This window comes from Benincasa hispida, chromosome 6, assembly GCF_027475165.1.
Source record: "Benincasa hispida cultivar pf3 chromosome 6, pf3_genome.v1.1, whole genome shotgun sequence".
NCBI lineage: Eukaryota > Viridiplantae > Streptophyta > Magnoliopsida > Cucurbitales > Cucurbitaceae > Benincasa > Benincasa hispida.
In genome coordinates, this window is record NC_143483.1 from 32,130,083 (window position 1) to 32,148,018 (window position 17,936).

Sequence of the window (17,936 nt, forward strand, 5' to 3'; positions counted from 1 at the left end):
ATTAAATTTAGATATTAAAAACAGACGATAGGATACCCATAAATCATAAGTGATAAGAAATAGGTCTGAAAACAAATCTTAATAGTAAGTTTCAAACATCAAATTGAAAGTTGAAAATCATGGAAAGAAATCTAAATATCATGAGCGGAAGCATAAAACTAGTCCCCAGTGGCTCGTTCAAGGATTCTTCTTGTCATTCGTCAGTGCGTCATTGCCCTTACCTGAAACATAAATATGAGAAAGGGTGATTATAAAATACTCAGTAAGTAACCTCACTACTGGAGTCGGGTTAGGCATCTATGTCCTCTAGATTCTTACCTCTAGTGGAACATAAAAATTGCTCTAGTCCTCATGGGACACATACATACATGCAAAACTGGTTTCTTTTCTACTGTAGTTAAGTATGCCCACTACCTCTGGTGAATCTCGAAGGAAACACAATATCTGGTGGATCCCGAAGGAAAAACAATCTGGTGAATCCCGAAGGAAACACAATATTTAGTGAATCCCAAAGGAAACACAATATGGTGAATCCCGAAGGAAACATAATCTGGTGAATCTCGAAGGAAACACAATACCTAGTGGGCATCTAACTAATTAGTAAATACACTATCACAGTCTCAACATCACAATTATTACAATATAGTTTTATAACATACATATACACCTCAACATCATGGCTATACAGCATGCATATATGCCTCTATCTCCTCATATCAAATACACCCTCAGTGAATCAAGTATCACCTCTTACTAGCATGAAAGTCTCTACGTACACAAATAAATCTTTCAGATTCTCATACAAGAACATATATCGGTCATACTATACTATCCATCTATTATGTTATTGTTCTGTCATAATATTCATCTATCATACTGGCATATATCTAGTGTTTGGCCCGTGGGCAATTCTAGTAGTAAGATTACTTACCTTGATATTAGGTTGAACCAAAAAGCAATTGAATCTTTGTGAAATTCTTGACTCCTCAATCGAGCCAAATATTTGAGTAACTAACCCCTTCTAATCTCCACAATCGCTGAATTAAATCCTACTACATAAACCAAAATAAAATTTAACCTTTAGGTTCACACCTAAGCGTTTAATCACGCCAAAATCAGCAACAAAACTTAATAATTTAATTCGTATAAATTATATTCGAACTGAACAAGTCACAAAGCCCCAAATCTTACCAAAATTCTTGCCAAAATTACCTTAACTCTATTTGACAGTATGCTAACGACCTTTTAAACTTCTTCAAACTTTCAAATTCAACCTCCAAAATCACGATTGAAATGATAATTAAACACGTTATTTACTGGGTATTCAAGATCCTCAAAAAAACCATGAAAATCATTTAAATCTTATCCTAAGACTACGAACCTCACGAGGCGTTTGATAGAGGACAACGACTATAAGAGAGGAGGACCAACGACGAGCAGATCCGGCGATGTGAAGGTCGGAGTGGCACGGTTGCAACTTGACGGAGGAAAGGATGTGGACGTCGGCGGTACGATAGCTGAAGTTCGTCTAAACCAGGAGAAAGTGAGAAAGTGGGGGTTTGAAAATTTCATATTTCTTTTCTTTTTAATTATCCACCACACAAGTACATAAATAATATATATATATTTCCTTTCCTTAATAAATATATCATATCAAACTCAAATCTTTCACCTTTTTTTCAATTAATTAAATAAACCTAAAAAATAGATTCACCAACTTTAAATCACTTCTTTCCAAAAATTTTAAATCCCAAAATCAAATTCTAACTTTCCAAATTAACTTGAATCCAAATTTACAAATATTTTTAAGTACTTGATTTAATTACTTCCAAATAAACTAATTATCTTTTCCTAATTCTTTACTTAAATTTTGGATCCAAGTTCCAAAATTAAAAATGGTAAAATCTTAAAACCACAATTTCCTCTTTTCCCTTTCAAAATTCACAAAAACTCAAAATTTCTTATACAAATAATTCAATTATCCCTTCCAATTAATTTAAAACTCATACTCAAAGAATTCACATTAACCAATAAAACTTCTTCAATTGTAACAATTTGTTTCCAAATTCCAAAGATTAGGAAACTAAAACTCAGCAATTTAAGATAATTAACTTAAATTTTCCTAAAAAAATTGGGATGTTACACAAGCTTATATAATTGTATAAGTTTGATGGTTCGATTTTTGTCATTTGCCTGTGCAATTTCTACATGAATTGCAAGCTTGAGGGTCGAACTTTAATACTTCTAGAAGTTTGGGGGCCTACTTATTACCATTGCAACTATCACCTTACTTAGAAATAAGCAATTCCCAAAGGGTCGTTTGGTTTTAGTATTTTCTGGATGGAATTGATACAAATATCCAAAATCCATATTAGTTTCATAGTTTTCAACACTTTACTTAGAAATAAGCAATTCCCAAGCATCCTCTTTTCCCTCATACATGGGTTTTATTTTCTTTTTCAAAAGTGTGAGTTTCTCTTTCCCCCTTCTTCTTCTATTTTCATTTTATACATAATTTCATTTTGATCATAGTTAATTAATTAGTTACTATTAAGTTAACAAAATTAATATAAATATTTGTTTTAATAAATAAATAATAACCAATTAAAATATTTATTTATTTTATTTTTACAATAAAAATTTAAAAATTTATTAAATGAATGCAATTACTTATTTATATAGATTATTAATTAATTAGCTAACAACATCTTAAATATATTTAATTAGTAAACTAGGATTATTTAAATTTAGTTAGTGCAAAAAATTATTTTTCAATAATAATACTTGATTATTTATTTTTTAATAATCAAACAATTATTTATTGAGTTTAATTTTAATTCAATCATTCATTATGAATATATGATCATTATTGATTATTTATAATTAGTTAATTATTTATTGTAATAAATTCATTCTTTATTACCATATCATATTTATTAAAAGAATTAGTATTCTTCATTAATATTATTTATTACCATATCATATTTTTATCTCATTTTTTCACATTTTTTATATAATATATTGTTTATTAAAATATTTTTTATTATTTAATTAAAATTCAAATTACTAATGTTGAATTTAATTAATTAAAAATGATTAAGTATTAGATTAAAATTAATATGACATTCATTAAATTTATAATAAATATATTAATTGGTTAATTTTAATGATAAATGACTCGATTTTTAAATATTTATAATTAAAATTATTCTTGATTCTTAAATAATTCATTTTTTTAATCAATATACCGAATGATAATTTTTTGTTTAGTTAATTAATCTATTAAATTTATATAAGATTGTCATGCTTGACTGTATAAATTAAATGCAAACATGATTTTTTTTATAAAATTTTGATGGTGTTTTCCATGCATAATCAAATGCATACATCTTTGATTCCTAGGCATTCTATTCCCAGACAGATAAAAGTTTAAACCAAACTACCCTAAATATTACTTTGTGAATTAGAAGATTCTAATTTTGGCTAACTTACCCCTTTCATACTATGTACAAATGTAATATTAAATAACATATCTGAAATTTTGGTATTAGAGCTCGTACGCTTAAATGGTCGCCGCAGTCGGAGTTTAAAGAGAGGTCGAGTAGAACAATGAAGAGAGCCAGACAGATCCTCGAAAGTTTTTGTTTATTTTCAATATGTTTTGAACACACTTACAACTAAGTAGACATATCCTTTTTATACAAGGGATAGTGGAAAACCCTAAAGATTGAGGGGTAGAATGGACAATCAACAAAAAGTAATAAAATATTTACAAGAGGCCACATGGCACAATGAGAATGGGCAAACGATAAATAAAATAAAAGGGACTGGTAGTTAACCGTTGGGCTTCTCCGTTCCACTCAATGCCTTGACATCCCCCCCTCAAACGAGCGAGTGACTTCGTTAGCCCGAGTTTGGAGCACAAGTAGGAAAACTAAGAGTGAAAGAGAGATTTGGTGAGGCAATCGGCGATCTGATCAACAGACGAAACATGCTGGACTTGAAAAAGCCCTTAAAGGATCTGATCGCGGACGAAGTGTATGTTGATTTCAATGTGCTTGGTGCGAGCGTGGAAGACGGGGTTGGAGGCAAGGGCACCAGCTCCAAGGTTGTCACACCAGATGGTAGGGATGGCTTGATTCTGTAGCCCAAGTTCAGACAATAATTGGCAGAGCTAGATGATTTCGGTAGAAATGTGGGAGAGAGCGCGATACTCGGACTCCGTGCTCGAGTGAGCAATGGTGGATTGCTTCTTCAAGGACCAGGAAACAAGAGAGTTACCAAGGTAGACACAGTAGGCAGCCATGGACCGGCGATCATCAAGACTGGATGCCCAATTGGCATCAGAGAATGCCATAATGTTGAGATTATCAGAAGGGGAAATCAGGAGGCCTAAGTCTCTAGTGCCGCTCAAATACCGAAGGATCCTTTTAACTCCCTGCCAATGGTTGTCGGTTGGGTGTTGGAGAAACTGATTAAGATGGTTGACAATGAAGGTGATGTCCAGACGAGTATTGGTTAAGTAATGTAGAGCACCGATAGTGTTGCGGTAAAGGGATGGGTCAGCCATTGGAGAACCATCATGGGATGAGTAGGATTTGCCCAGGGCAGAGGGAGTGGGAGTTGGTTTGAAGGAGGAGAAATTTAGCTTACACAATAGGGCATCAATGTAATTGGATTGACTGAAGAAAAGGCCAGAGGATGTGTAGATTACCTGGACTCCTAGAAAGTAGGTGAGTTGGCCAAGGTCTTTCAGTGTAAACCACTGATTGAGGGCATGAGTCAGATGGGTAAGGATAGAGGTGTTGTTGCCAATAAGTATAACATCATCAACATATACTAGAATTAGAGTGATAGAAGAACCTTGCCGCTGAATAAAGAGGGAAGAGTAAGAGCGATTGTTGTGAAATCCTCAGCCGAGTAGGACAGACTTCAACATGGTATTACAGGCACGTGGATCTTGCTTGAGTCCATAAATGGCTTTGTGAAGCTTACAAACATGTAATGGAAATGAAGGATTGACATACCCGGGGGGTTGAGCCATATAAACGTTTTCTTTGACCATTGAGGAAAGCGTTGTTGAAGTCTAAGTGACGGAGCTCCCAGTTGCACGAGGCAGCAAGGGAGAGCACTACACGAACAGTCGACGTTTTGATCACAAGGCTGAAGATTTCAAAAAAATCAATGTCAGGGCTTTGGTGGAAACCTTTGGCAATAACCCTGGCTTTATAACGATCAATAGAGCCACTGGGGTGTCCTTTAATGCGAAAGACCCATTTGCTTCCAACAACGGTGGCAATGGGTGGAGGTGGAACAAGGATCCAAGTGGCATTGTTGATAAGGGCCTGATATTCAGCGTCCATGACTGATTTCTAGACTGGAGTGGCTAAGGCATCGACAACCCAGATATGTTTTGTGAGAACCCAATCAGGGCCGGAGTAGAGAGCCACACTTTAGGCTTGAAGATACCAGCCTTGGCATGGGTGATCATAAAAGGATTGAGAGGAGGCATGGTAGAAGGGGCAACTGGAGGGGGTGAAGTGGGAGAGGGTGAGATCGGAGGGACAGAGGAGGGAGAGGTCCAGGGCTGAGAGTCAGGAGGTCGATAGGTGGAGTGACTTGAGGGAGAAGGAGACAAGTAGGTAGGTGAGGAGGTCCCAGAGCTTGGAGAAGAGGTGGTGATAGAGGAGAGAATTGGCTGAGGAGACAGGTTTGTAGTGACTATAGAGGAAGAGTTATAAGTTGGAGAGAGAGATGGATCCCACAGTGGAGGTGGTAGCCATGAGGTGGATGAGGAGTCGAGTTGTGGAGAAGGCTCAGGACTGGAGCCAAAACCTGTGGCAAAAGGGAATGAAGATTCATCAAACTCAACATGTCGAGAAATAAATATCCGACCATAGCTATTGAGGCATTTGTGGCCTTTGTGCACAGGGTTGGGGCCTAGGTACACACACTTCTCGGATCAAAACTGAAGCTTGTGTGTGTTGTAAGGTCGGAAACATGGATAGCAGGCACATCCAAAGCAACGTAAGTCAGTGAAGTTGAATGACTTATTGAGCAGCACTTCCATGGGGGCTTTGCCTTTAAGGACTGGGGTTGGAAGACCATTGATGATAAGTGTGGATCATAAAGGCATCCAACTAGAAGTGCAGTGGCATAGACACTTGAGTAAGAAGAGTGAGGCCCATCTCCACAGTATGCTTGTGTTTTCTTTCAGCTCTGTCATTCTGTGAAGATGTGTAAGCACAAGAAAATCTAGACAATATGCCAATTCAGTACATACCTTGTGAATTTTCACATACTCTCCTCCATTGTTAGTTTGTAGGGACTTGACTTGCATCCTAAAGTGAGTTTTGACAAAGGTAATGAAGTGGTTGAAGGCAGTAGGGGCATCACTCTTTAGCTTGAGCGGGTGGAGCCATACAAATCTGCTAAAGTCATCAATAAAATGTATATAGTAACGATAACCTGCAATAGATATAATAGAAGCAGGTCTCCACAAGTCTGAATGAATCAATTCAAAAGGAGAGCTAGCATGAAAGGTAGAAGAGGAAAATGGAAGAGCATGAGACTTGCCAAACTTGCAGGCTTCACGAAATACATTGTCTTCATTGGCTTTCACTGGTAGATTTAAAAGTTTAATTACATCATTAAGGACTTTAGGGGAAGGGTGCCCAAGCCTTCTATGCAAAATCAATTTAGACACAACATTGACACTTATATTCTTAACTATGGCAGAGTAGGCCATGATCTTCTTGTCCGACTTCAAGTTGCTGAGTTCCACACATGAAACACTACTAGTGGCTCTGCTTGAAGCTAGTTTATACAATCCATCATCAAACTCCCCCTTCAACACCACTTGGTCGGTTTGGATATCCTTGATAAGACAGTAACGAGAGTGAAATTAAACTATGACTATGTTATCTTGTAAGAGTTTAGACACATTTATGAGATTCTTTCCAATGGCAGACACATATAGGACATTATGAAGATTCAAAGAGCCATCATTAGTAGGAATGCAATATGAACCGATATGAGTTATGGGGAGAGAGGTTCCATTACCAACAATCACTTTTTCATTACCTGAGTATTCATAAGGGTTGGTTAAATTGCTATGGTTAGAGGCTACATGATTGAAGGCTCCAATATCAATTACCACCCTGGATCAATCACTAACTTAGGTGTTACAACAAACAGATTGGTGCTATCGGTTGCAACAAATGCCTGATTAGGAAATGGCCCTAAAGAGTTAGAGCCTTGATAAGGGCGTGGTTTGCCTGAGAAGAGTGGTCCTCGGTTTGACTGTTCTCCATGTGCATTTGGGCTAAACTATCGGTTGCGTGGTCGATAACACTAAGGAGCAGTGTGTCCTGGTTTAAAGCACATTTTACATACCGGACAATTGTTCCATCGCCCCCTGCCTCTGCCGCGCCAGTTTCCATGTTGGCCGTTATTGTGGTGTTATGGAGGTCTGTTGCCATTGAACTGATTTAGGGGTGATTTTTTATTTCCCATGTTAGGAGTTTTGCTGGTGGCTATGTTGATAGAGGTAGATCCACTGAATTGAGCTGGTTTTCTGAGAAATCTGATGTTCAAGTCTTTTTTCATAGATTAGAAGTTCTGATTGAATATCGGTCCACTTAGCATTCATTTTTCCTTGCATTGTGGCAACGATTGGGTTGTACTCTTCATCAAGCCCTAACAACACTTGAGAGATCAGTGCCCGTAAAGTAACTGGGCTCCCTGCTTGCTCTAAGTTGTTAGCGTGGGATTTCATGGTTCGCAGATAGTCATTCATCTTCATTGATTCCTTCCGAATGGACTGAAAAACTTGCCTTTAAGTAATCTTCCTCAACATGGGATTGAACTCCAAATAGCTCTTGTAGAGCATCCCACAGCCTTTTGGCAGTCTCGTGTCCCATGACTCGTGTGGCAACCTAGGAAGTCAATGAGTTGTAGAGCCATCCCAGAAGAAGTTGATTGGTTGCTGTCCAGGATTCATAGAGAGGGTTAAGGATGGGTTGAGTGCAAGGCACCGAGCTTGACTCCCCTGACGCTTCAGCATCAGTGAGTAGGACCTTGGGAGTGGGTGGTGGCATGATGACCGCATCGTTTTGTTGGACAAACATAGGTGGCCATAATTTCTCTTCAGTGAGATAACTGAACAGCTTGTAGCTTTTCAAAATGGGAAATTCCAGGTTCTTCCAAAGGATGAAGTTGCTTTGGTCAAGCTTGATGGAGGTGATCTGGTTTAGAAGCTGGTTTAGAAGTTGGTTTAGAGGCGGGCTGCTGTATGTGGGATTTGAGGTTTGTCCACTCGAGTTGATGGAAGGAAAGGTATTGGCCATTGCTGTGCTCTGATACCAAGTCAGAATTTGAAGAGAGATCGAGTAGAACAATGAAGAAAGCCAGACATATCCTTTTTATACAAGAGATAGTGGAAAACCCTAAAGATTGAAGGGTAGAATGGACAATAAAAAATAAGTAATAAAATATTTACAAGAGACCATATGGCACAATGAGAATGGGCAAATGATAAATAAAATAAAACGGACTAGTAGTAAACTGTTGGACTTCTCCGTTCTGTTCAATGCCTTGACAGCTGCCACTTACGTCTACCATCGACGCCATTTGTGGTTAGCTCAGATCTGCATGTGGATTTGCAAGGTTGTGGATTCTCAAATCTGTTCCTTGGTGGGTTTGCCCAGTTTTGTTCACCGTTCACCAGTTTATTTGTGACTGTCAAGTGACCGTTTGTTCGTTGGCGCCATTGTGTGACTGTCCATATCTGTTATTGGGTCTCTGTTCCTTAGTATTTTAGTTTTTGGAGTGATATAAAGATTTCTTTATTATTTAGTTATTTCTCTATCATTTCTAATGGCATAAATTTATTATTATTCTCTCATTTGCAAGAATTATAAACTACATGATCATAAATTTGCTTATTGTGCTACATTCTATGTAGGTATTGTTACAAACATGGTGATAGTTTGGACAATTGTCCTACTCGACCATCTTGTCATGTGGGTAGATCCATCAAACCAATGGAATTGTCAAGTTGATTCCTCGATTTCTTGCTCCATTAACTAACTTCAACATTTACTAAAGCAAGCAATTTGGCAATCTCATCAAATTTACAATTTGCTTCTTGATTCTACTTGTTGCAATCACCTTTGACATTTCATTTTTATCTTCCTCCATTTCTATTTCATGATTACTTCCCACACTATAAGAAAATAGGCTATTGCAACAATTTTTTGTAGCAGTTTGGTGAATGTTGCAAAGATTTATACAATAGTAGCGGGTTTTAGTAGCACATAACCAAATTGCTGCTATTTATGTGTATTACAACAATTTGTTCACAACAGTTATTAAATATTTGTGATATAAATGCAATTGTAGCAGTTCGCTAACGACTTATTTATAAATTGTTTCAAACATGTATATTGCAACACTTAAGTGGTCACATCAAGTAATTGGCTTGTTGATTATGCTTGTTGTAATCATCTTGGACATTACGTTTTTATCTTCCTCCGCTCCTATTTAATCACTTTCAGGCACTACAAGAAATAACAAATTTAATATTTTTTTTAAATAGCTTTTAAGGAAAATTGCTATTGAAATTTTGAAAAATGATGTGCGTCGATCTTTTTTAGTTTTTCAATTTTCATTTTTATAAACTTGCTGCTCAATGTTTCACTTTACACTTTTTCTCACCTTTTCCTTTTCAGCTGTCCTTTAACGAAGATTTTTGTACGGATGACCCTTTCACATATGCTTTATTGATTATCTCCCTCTCCCCCAAACATATGAAATCTAACCTTATGATTATGTCAGAGCACACTAACAATGTTGTACTCTTGAAATGATTTTTACACTTTTAGGATTATCTCTAGGTTCAATTTAACATTTCTCAAGGTAAATCTCACTTTCCAACAATATCTCTCGAATAAGAATGGGTTCGAGACAAGAGTTTCTTTATGAAAAAAGCCAAAGCCCCTTATCGGATTTGAACCGATGACTTACGCCTTACCATGGCGTTACTCTACTACTGAGTTAAAAAGGCCTATTTGATTCAATTTCTGAATAAGCGCCACGATGAGTCTAGTGTATATGATTATTATAAAATCAACTATACAGTGCCAACTAGTATCAAATGGACACAGTCCAAGTATCCATTCCACAAGAATGGACCACAATGATTCAATTTTATTAACCCAAGATTTTTCAAAGTTAGTTTTAGCTCTATACCTGTAAATGTACTCCTTGATTTGACTTGATTGCATTTCATAATTTTAATTTTCAATTTTCCTGATAGACTGAGACTCACGGTTTATAATGCATACTCTTTTTTTTTTTTTTTAATATTTTATTTTCTTGTTTCTTCTCCAAATTCTGACACTTGATAAGTGACAAATTTATACCACTTGTTGACTTAACCAATGTTTTATCTTTTTGTTCTCTAATTCAAATAGAAAAGTTAACTTAAATGTAATTACAATTTCTAAAGTGTTTAAGGAACCTAAATATATTAAAATTAGGATATTTCTTCCCCTATAAATAGAACCATTCACATCATTTCAAAAAAAGCCAATTCATAGAGAAAATAGTCTAGGTTCAAGTTCTATACAATTCACAAGGCTTGAAATTGTGGACTTCACGTTAGAAACGGGTGTAGCAAGCATCTTTTAAAGAGTTCTTCCTTTATTTTATTTTATTTTAGTAGATTTATCATAGGTTTTCTAGAGTTTGAGTTTTATGGTAATATGAGTAGTAGAACTCCATAGTTGAAAACATTATGTTTGAATATTTTTATATTGCAACTCTTATATTTATGCCATCTATTCTTAATGCTTTTAATGCTCATAGCAAGTGTCCAATGATTTGTAATTTCAGTCGGAGCTTGAAAAAAGAAAAATTGAATTTAAAATCTAGGTTGCTTAACTAATAGAGTAATTAGCACTGAAGTGATGTTATTTTATTAGAGGTTGTTGATTTCTTTTAAAGGGAGTCTTGGTTCTTGAGTGACATTGAGAACGGTCTATTCGTGGTGATAGCAGATAGATTGAGGATACTTTTAGGAGTAATCAAAGAGAGTTTCTTAATAACTTGTTCATTTATAGGAAATAAACCAGAAGGCTGATTTAATAAATTAATAAGAGTTCAAATGAACTTGGAAGAGGATGTCGATATTTTAGAAATCTCTCAAACTTATATACTGCTACATGTTCTTAGATATTAATTATTTTAAATTACATTTAAAGAATGAGATTGGTTTTTAATTTTTCTCTTTGAATATGGTCTCCACTTAGTCAGGAGTAGGAGAAGTGATAATTTAAATAAATAATTTTCAAAGTTTAATTTTTCTAGATAAAATGAAGTCGAAGTAGTTGTGGTACTTAACTAAATTAATGACCCAGTCTAGTGGATGATACTTAAACTCGATCAATATTAAATTAAAACTTGACGTTGTACATTAGTAATTTTGTATGGTTGAAAAAATTGCGCAACAATTTTCATTAAAAGAGAATTGCCCTCACAAATCGCACTTTACTAGCGTTGGTGATAACACCTAAAATGTGTTATCTAGTGCCTCTAATCTCGCTCTTTATGATAATTAATGTGCTTAAATATATATATTTGTAGGATCTCGAGCAAATCATGCATTCCCCACGACGCTATTTCCAATAGGCTGAGCAAAAGAAAAGTGTCGCAGCGTTGTCTTGTTGCATTGCAACATTCCGAACTTTGACGAACAATGTGCTGGCGCGAGAGGTGAAGAGCGTTGCTGTTACGCCCCAGGCCAGTATTCGGAATTTAGATTCGGCACTTGATGGCCTTGACATTCCCTATATCTCTCGCAACCTGACTAGATCCTCCTTACGTGTCTTGAATACTTCTAGAAGTAAAAACTATCCCTACAAACTAACCTTGGTCCTTTCAGGTTGTAGGAAATTGCCAAGAGGTCACCCACTATAGGATTGCTCCCAGCTAAGCTGTTGGGTTTTATGTCCTAACACTCGCAGTTTGTAAAAATTAAACATATTCTATTATCAATAAAAGATGTTATTCAAATTTCTTCAATAAAGGTATTGAATCTACTAATTGTATTCATAAAGTCTAAATCCAATAAACTAAGATCCATAGCTATTATATGAATACTTGAGCTTTATGTAGAGACATAGAGATGGATCAAGTTCGAGTTGAAGGAACTCTTATTCAAGAGAACCATTGAGCGGAAGCAAGATCGTTCCAAACCCATTGTGAAAGAATATATCATTTACAAATATACAAGAACAGTTATGCATTATATAGTAAATTACAACATGCTTTTCATTTAAAATGAAAAGGAATCGAGTGACATACCTTTGAAGAACTCTTCTTCATGTATTCCCTCGATCTACACTAGTCATGCGTCCCAACAAACTCGATCATGAGCACGAATGCAACGAACAACCAGTGAATTCACGAACTGTCAAATCCTCTAACCCAATCGAGTCAGACTCGATCCTCGACCCTCGAACAGCAACCATCGACACTACCACTCGGTTGCCTTGGTATTCTCAGAGTGAGAATCCAGGAGGTGTGCGTTTTGTGTGAATTTGGTAGAGGGAAGGAGGAAGTATACGATTGAGTAAGTGGGAGAAAGGCTTAGTCTATCATACACACACTGGGTACTCAATCGTCTAGTAACGAGGAGCAATCATCTAGTAAACTCGCTCGTCGTTTACTCTCACAAATGACTATCGTATAGATCTCTCTTTTCACTCGATCGATTGTGATGCGCTAATTCGAATAATAAAAAATGAAAACTCTTTTCACTTTTTATTCTTCAGTTATTAAAACTGATAAATAACTTCCCACTTCACACACGGTTAAAAGAGAAACCAATCTCATAATTGTTTTTTTTATTATAAATAAATATAATAACTAATTTATCATATTATATTTATAACTTATAGTTTTAATATCACATCATATGTAATATTTAAACCATAGTTCTTTTCTCCTTTACTTAATATAAATCATATTTATATTAATTCCTCCAATTAATGTATCTAATACATCAAATCAATTATATCACATATAATTGAATAATTTAATTATATCATATATAATCAAATTCCCTCTTGTTAATTTGAACATTTCAAACAAACCCAAAAACTGATTTTCAACTTGAATCCATTGAGCTACCAAAGGGACCTTATGGACTTGTAGTTTGAAGCTCCAATGGTATGTGAATAACTGACTAAACTCTTTAATCATGATATCCACCATCCGTTAACTGTAGAGCACTCCACTAAAGATCAACAGTTGTACTCTACGCACTACAGATATATTTATGTGTCCATTGGATATAACCAATCCATAGTATGATAATCCTTCACAGATCGCTCGTAAGTACAATTGGGCCAATTTACTGTTTTGCCTCTGTAGTTACATCTAACTCCTTAAGTACCACTGAATCCTCTAATGAACAATACATCATAGTCCTACTATGAGTGAACACTTCTCGAGCCATAAGAAAGTGTGTGGCACCACATTGTTCAAGCCCCAGAATCAGCCCTTAAGGGAGTAATCTATCTACTTACCCCTGTTTCTGGGAATAAGTAAATTTCGTCTTGTGTAGTTGAGTTCCCAGCTCCATAATCAGATGAATCCCCAAAGTGGTAGGTTTGAGTTGATGATCTGACCACTCTTAGCCATGCAAATCAAAGGACTGCCCTCATAGGCAGGAATTCTCAACTCACTTAGGATTAAGGTCATGTTACCTATGATCATCCTAGTGAAATGAAAATCTCTGTCATGAACGACGTTATATAACGAGACTAAACATTTTGTGGCCCGGTCTTATACAAACTCCTTTGTATAGGATACCACAACTCGCATGTCTCCATATGAATGATCAGGATCAAACCATTTGTAGCACTTTACAACACTTGTAACATCTACAAAGTGAGTCATGTCCGTAGTGTCACCAGGATAAGGTTTCCTTCCTATATCCATATACTACAGACCATTTAGGTTATCATTTAAAGCATAAGCTACTTGTATGTCTCCACATACATGCTTAAGTTACAACGATAACCAGGGATCTTAGTTTATTGGTTTGTGGTTAATGCAACTAAAATATCTCATATTTCAGATACAATAGTGAAGAAAATATCTCATATTATTACATCACAAATGTTTGTTCATACACGTGCTTACAAACTACATAACCTTACAATATTTAAGGCATCAACCCCAACACGAGTAAATAGCCAAAACGGTCTATAGTATATGATTAAGATTAGGTACCTTTTTCTGGTAACACTATTGGATGCAGCCTACTCTGTAGCTGTACAAATTGTTGTAAAGATACTACAAACGAAGTGATCCAGATTCATTTATGCATTGACATGAGGAGTGAGGGTGTCCTATGCAATGAGTTTGCATAAGATCGGACCAAGAAATAAGTCACTCTTTTTATAATGCTATTTACTGTTTAAGACTAACTATTTCGCTTAGATGATCTAGGTAACTCGATCTTAATCCTGAGGTAACTATGAACTCCTGTTTATTCGAGGTTATCCTTAGATTTGCATGGGTGAGGGTTGGCTCAACAGTGCCGGCTAATAAGCCTCCCATTTCAGGGGTAAGACCGGGTATATTGCTGGGGAATAGGATGCAAGACAGAATTCACACCTATCCGATTTAGGGATAGGAGAAAGGTTGTTCTCTTAAGTACTAAATCCATGTTTTGAACAAGGGGCCCTACCCTCTCACTGGCCTGAGAGGGATCCAGTTTAGTGATTAGATCATAAACTAATTGTTCATTAGAGGATTAGTAGAAACTTAAGGAACAAGACGTAATAGCGGGGGTAAAACAACATTTTGACCCAGTCATTATTACGAACAACTTGTGAAGGGTCGACTTACTAGTTATGGTTAAATCATGTGGACACAAATATATCTACAACGAGGAGGGTGCAACTATTGAGCTATAGTAGTGTGACTTGATAGTTAACAAATACTGATTAATTTGGTCTAAAGAGATTTAACCAATTAATCTTAATCGTTGGAGCTCATGATCTGTCGGTCCATAAGGTCCATCTACTAGCTCGTAAAACATGAACACCTTGAATTATTAAATTGAGTGAATTTGGAATGATATCAATTTGAAATGTTCAAATTGAATTGAGGTTTTGAATTTGGATGAGTTCAAATTCAAATTAGAGTTTGTACAAATTATATTTGATATAATTATTTAAACGTTAATTAAACAAATTTAGAGAGTTTATAATATTTAAATATTGATTACATTAATTGCATGAATAGGATTCATGTTTGAAATTTAATATGTGATAATTTGATATTTGATATTAAATTAATTAATTAATTAAATATGTTTAATTAATTAAAATTCAATTTAATTTCCAATTTTAAATTAAATTTAAGAAGTTGAATTTTGATATTTGATTAATTATGAATTAACTAAATCAATTTTTTTTATTATTTTTAAATTAATTGATTATTGAAATAAAAAATTGGAAAAACTAGATTATATGGGTTTTGCCCACAAACACCTTGAGAATGAGGTGTTCTTCCTACAAGCATACACAAATCCCACTTGAATTGAGAAGTAGGTGTTGGCTATTTGATGGTTGAGGAATGCTTGCATGCTGAAGAAATATAAAACTCTCAATTTTGAAGAAGAAAATTAGTGGTTCTTAAGCTTAAAAGAGTTTCTGCTATTTTCATATTCTTCCCCACAAGAACCCTCAATATCCTTCACCAAATTCACTCAAATTCGGGTTCCACAACTCAAATTCAAGGCTAAGAATAGTAGAGAAGATCTTTTGGTGGTTCAATGTCGATTTGGAGCTGATATGGAGTGAAGAGCAGCTTGGATTCATGAGAAATCATCAAAGGTATGTTCTTCTTGAAACCCTCTTTTGAATTTATGAAATAACATACTTTAGAACTCAAATTAAATATAATTAGAGTGCTTATTGATTTTTTTTGCTTCAGTTGCTTGCTTGTGTATTCCATCATAAGCATGCTTAACTTTGGAGTTCCTATGATTGAGCTACCGAAAAGGAAGGTACACCTTATTGGCATATATAGTAACTTTCAATTCTTTTACACCTTTCTTAACCTTAATTTCATGTCCTTATGATCCCTCTCATTCAGATGTGATCTCGGTTCAGTCATGTACCCCTCATAAACTCAAGTCGTTACTGTTGGGGTCGCTGCCCTAAACTCTCGTAGGGTCATGTAGTTTGTAAACACCTGTATGAACAAACGATTGTGATGTAATAATATGAGATATTTTCTTCACTGTTGTCTATGAAGAGATATTTTATTTGCATTTATCACAAACCAATAAACTAAGATTCCTGGTTGTCATTATAACTTAAGTATGTATGTGGACACATACAAGTGGATCATGCCATAAGTGATAACCTAAATAGTCTGTAGTATATGGATATAGAAGATAAACCTTATCCTGGCGACACTACGATACGACCCGCTTTGTAGATAGTTACAAGTGTTGTGATGTTTTATAGATGGTCTAATCCTAATCATTCATGTGTAGATATGCGAGCGGGGTGTCCTATACAAAGGAGTTTGTATAAGATTGGACCACGAAGTGTTTAGTCTTGTTATATAATGTCGTTCATGACAGAAACTTTCATTTCACTAGGATGACCATAGGTAACATGACCTTAATCCTGAGTGAGTTGAGAACTCCTGTCTATGAGAGCGGTCCTTTGATTTGCATGGGTGCGAGTGGCCAGATTTCCGATTCAAACCTACCACTTTGGGGATTCATCTGATTGGGGGAGCTGGGAACTCAGTTACACAAGATGGAATTCACTCCTTCTCCGAAGCAGGGGTAAGTAAATAGATTACTCCCTTAAAGGCTGATTTCGGGACTTGAACGATGTGGCACCACACATCTTCTCATGGACTGAGAGGTGTCCACTCATAATGGGACTATGATGTATTGTTCATTAGAGGGATCAATGGTACTTAAGAAGTTAGTTTTAACTACAGGGGCAAAACGATAAATTGGTCTAGTTGTACTTACGAGCATCTATGAAAGGTTATCGTACTGTTGACTGGTTATATCCGATGGAAACAGAAGTATATTTGTGGTGAGAAGTATGCAGGTATCGGTCTTTAATGGAGTGCCCGACAGTTAACAAATGGTGGATCTCGTGACTAAAGAGCTTAGTCAGCTATTCACATACCGTTGGAGCTTCAAACTACAGGTCCATAAGGTCTCTCTGGTAGCTCAATGGATTCAAGTTGAGAATCAGTTTTTGGGTCAATTTGAAGTGTTCAAATAGACAAGAGGGAGTTTGATTATATAAGAGTGGTGGTGTCCGAGAGGTTACTTGTTTGTGGAGAAGATTGTTCATGATTGACCAGATGATTGACTAGACGATCGTAGAGACAGTGAGAGGTTGATGGTCCAAGTCTTCACGAGAGTGAGAGGTCTTTAGAAAAAGGTATGTTTCTCATTCCTTTTTTATTTATTTTCTATAGCATAGCGTAATTTGTTAGAAAATGCATAACTAGTATGTGTGTTTGTGAATGCTTGTAATTCTGTCATAATGAATTTTCATCGATCGTGCTTCCGCTCATGGGTTCTCTTTGATAAGAGTTCCTTCAATTGGTATCAGAGTCAGGTTAGCATAATTCTATACTCGTTTCCAGATAGCTTCCTGTACTTTGTTAGTAATGCTATACTGAACAAAGTAGACTATACCCTTACAACTCTCCTTAGCGAGTTACAGGCATTCCAATCCTTGCTGAAAAGTAAAGAGAAAAAAGTTGGTGAGGCAAATTTTGCTTCATCATCAATGAAGTTCCATAGGGGTTCGACCTCAAGGACTAAGTCTACACCTTATACTTCTAACACTTCCAAATGAAAGAAAAAGAAT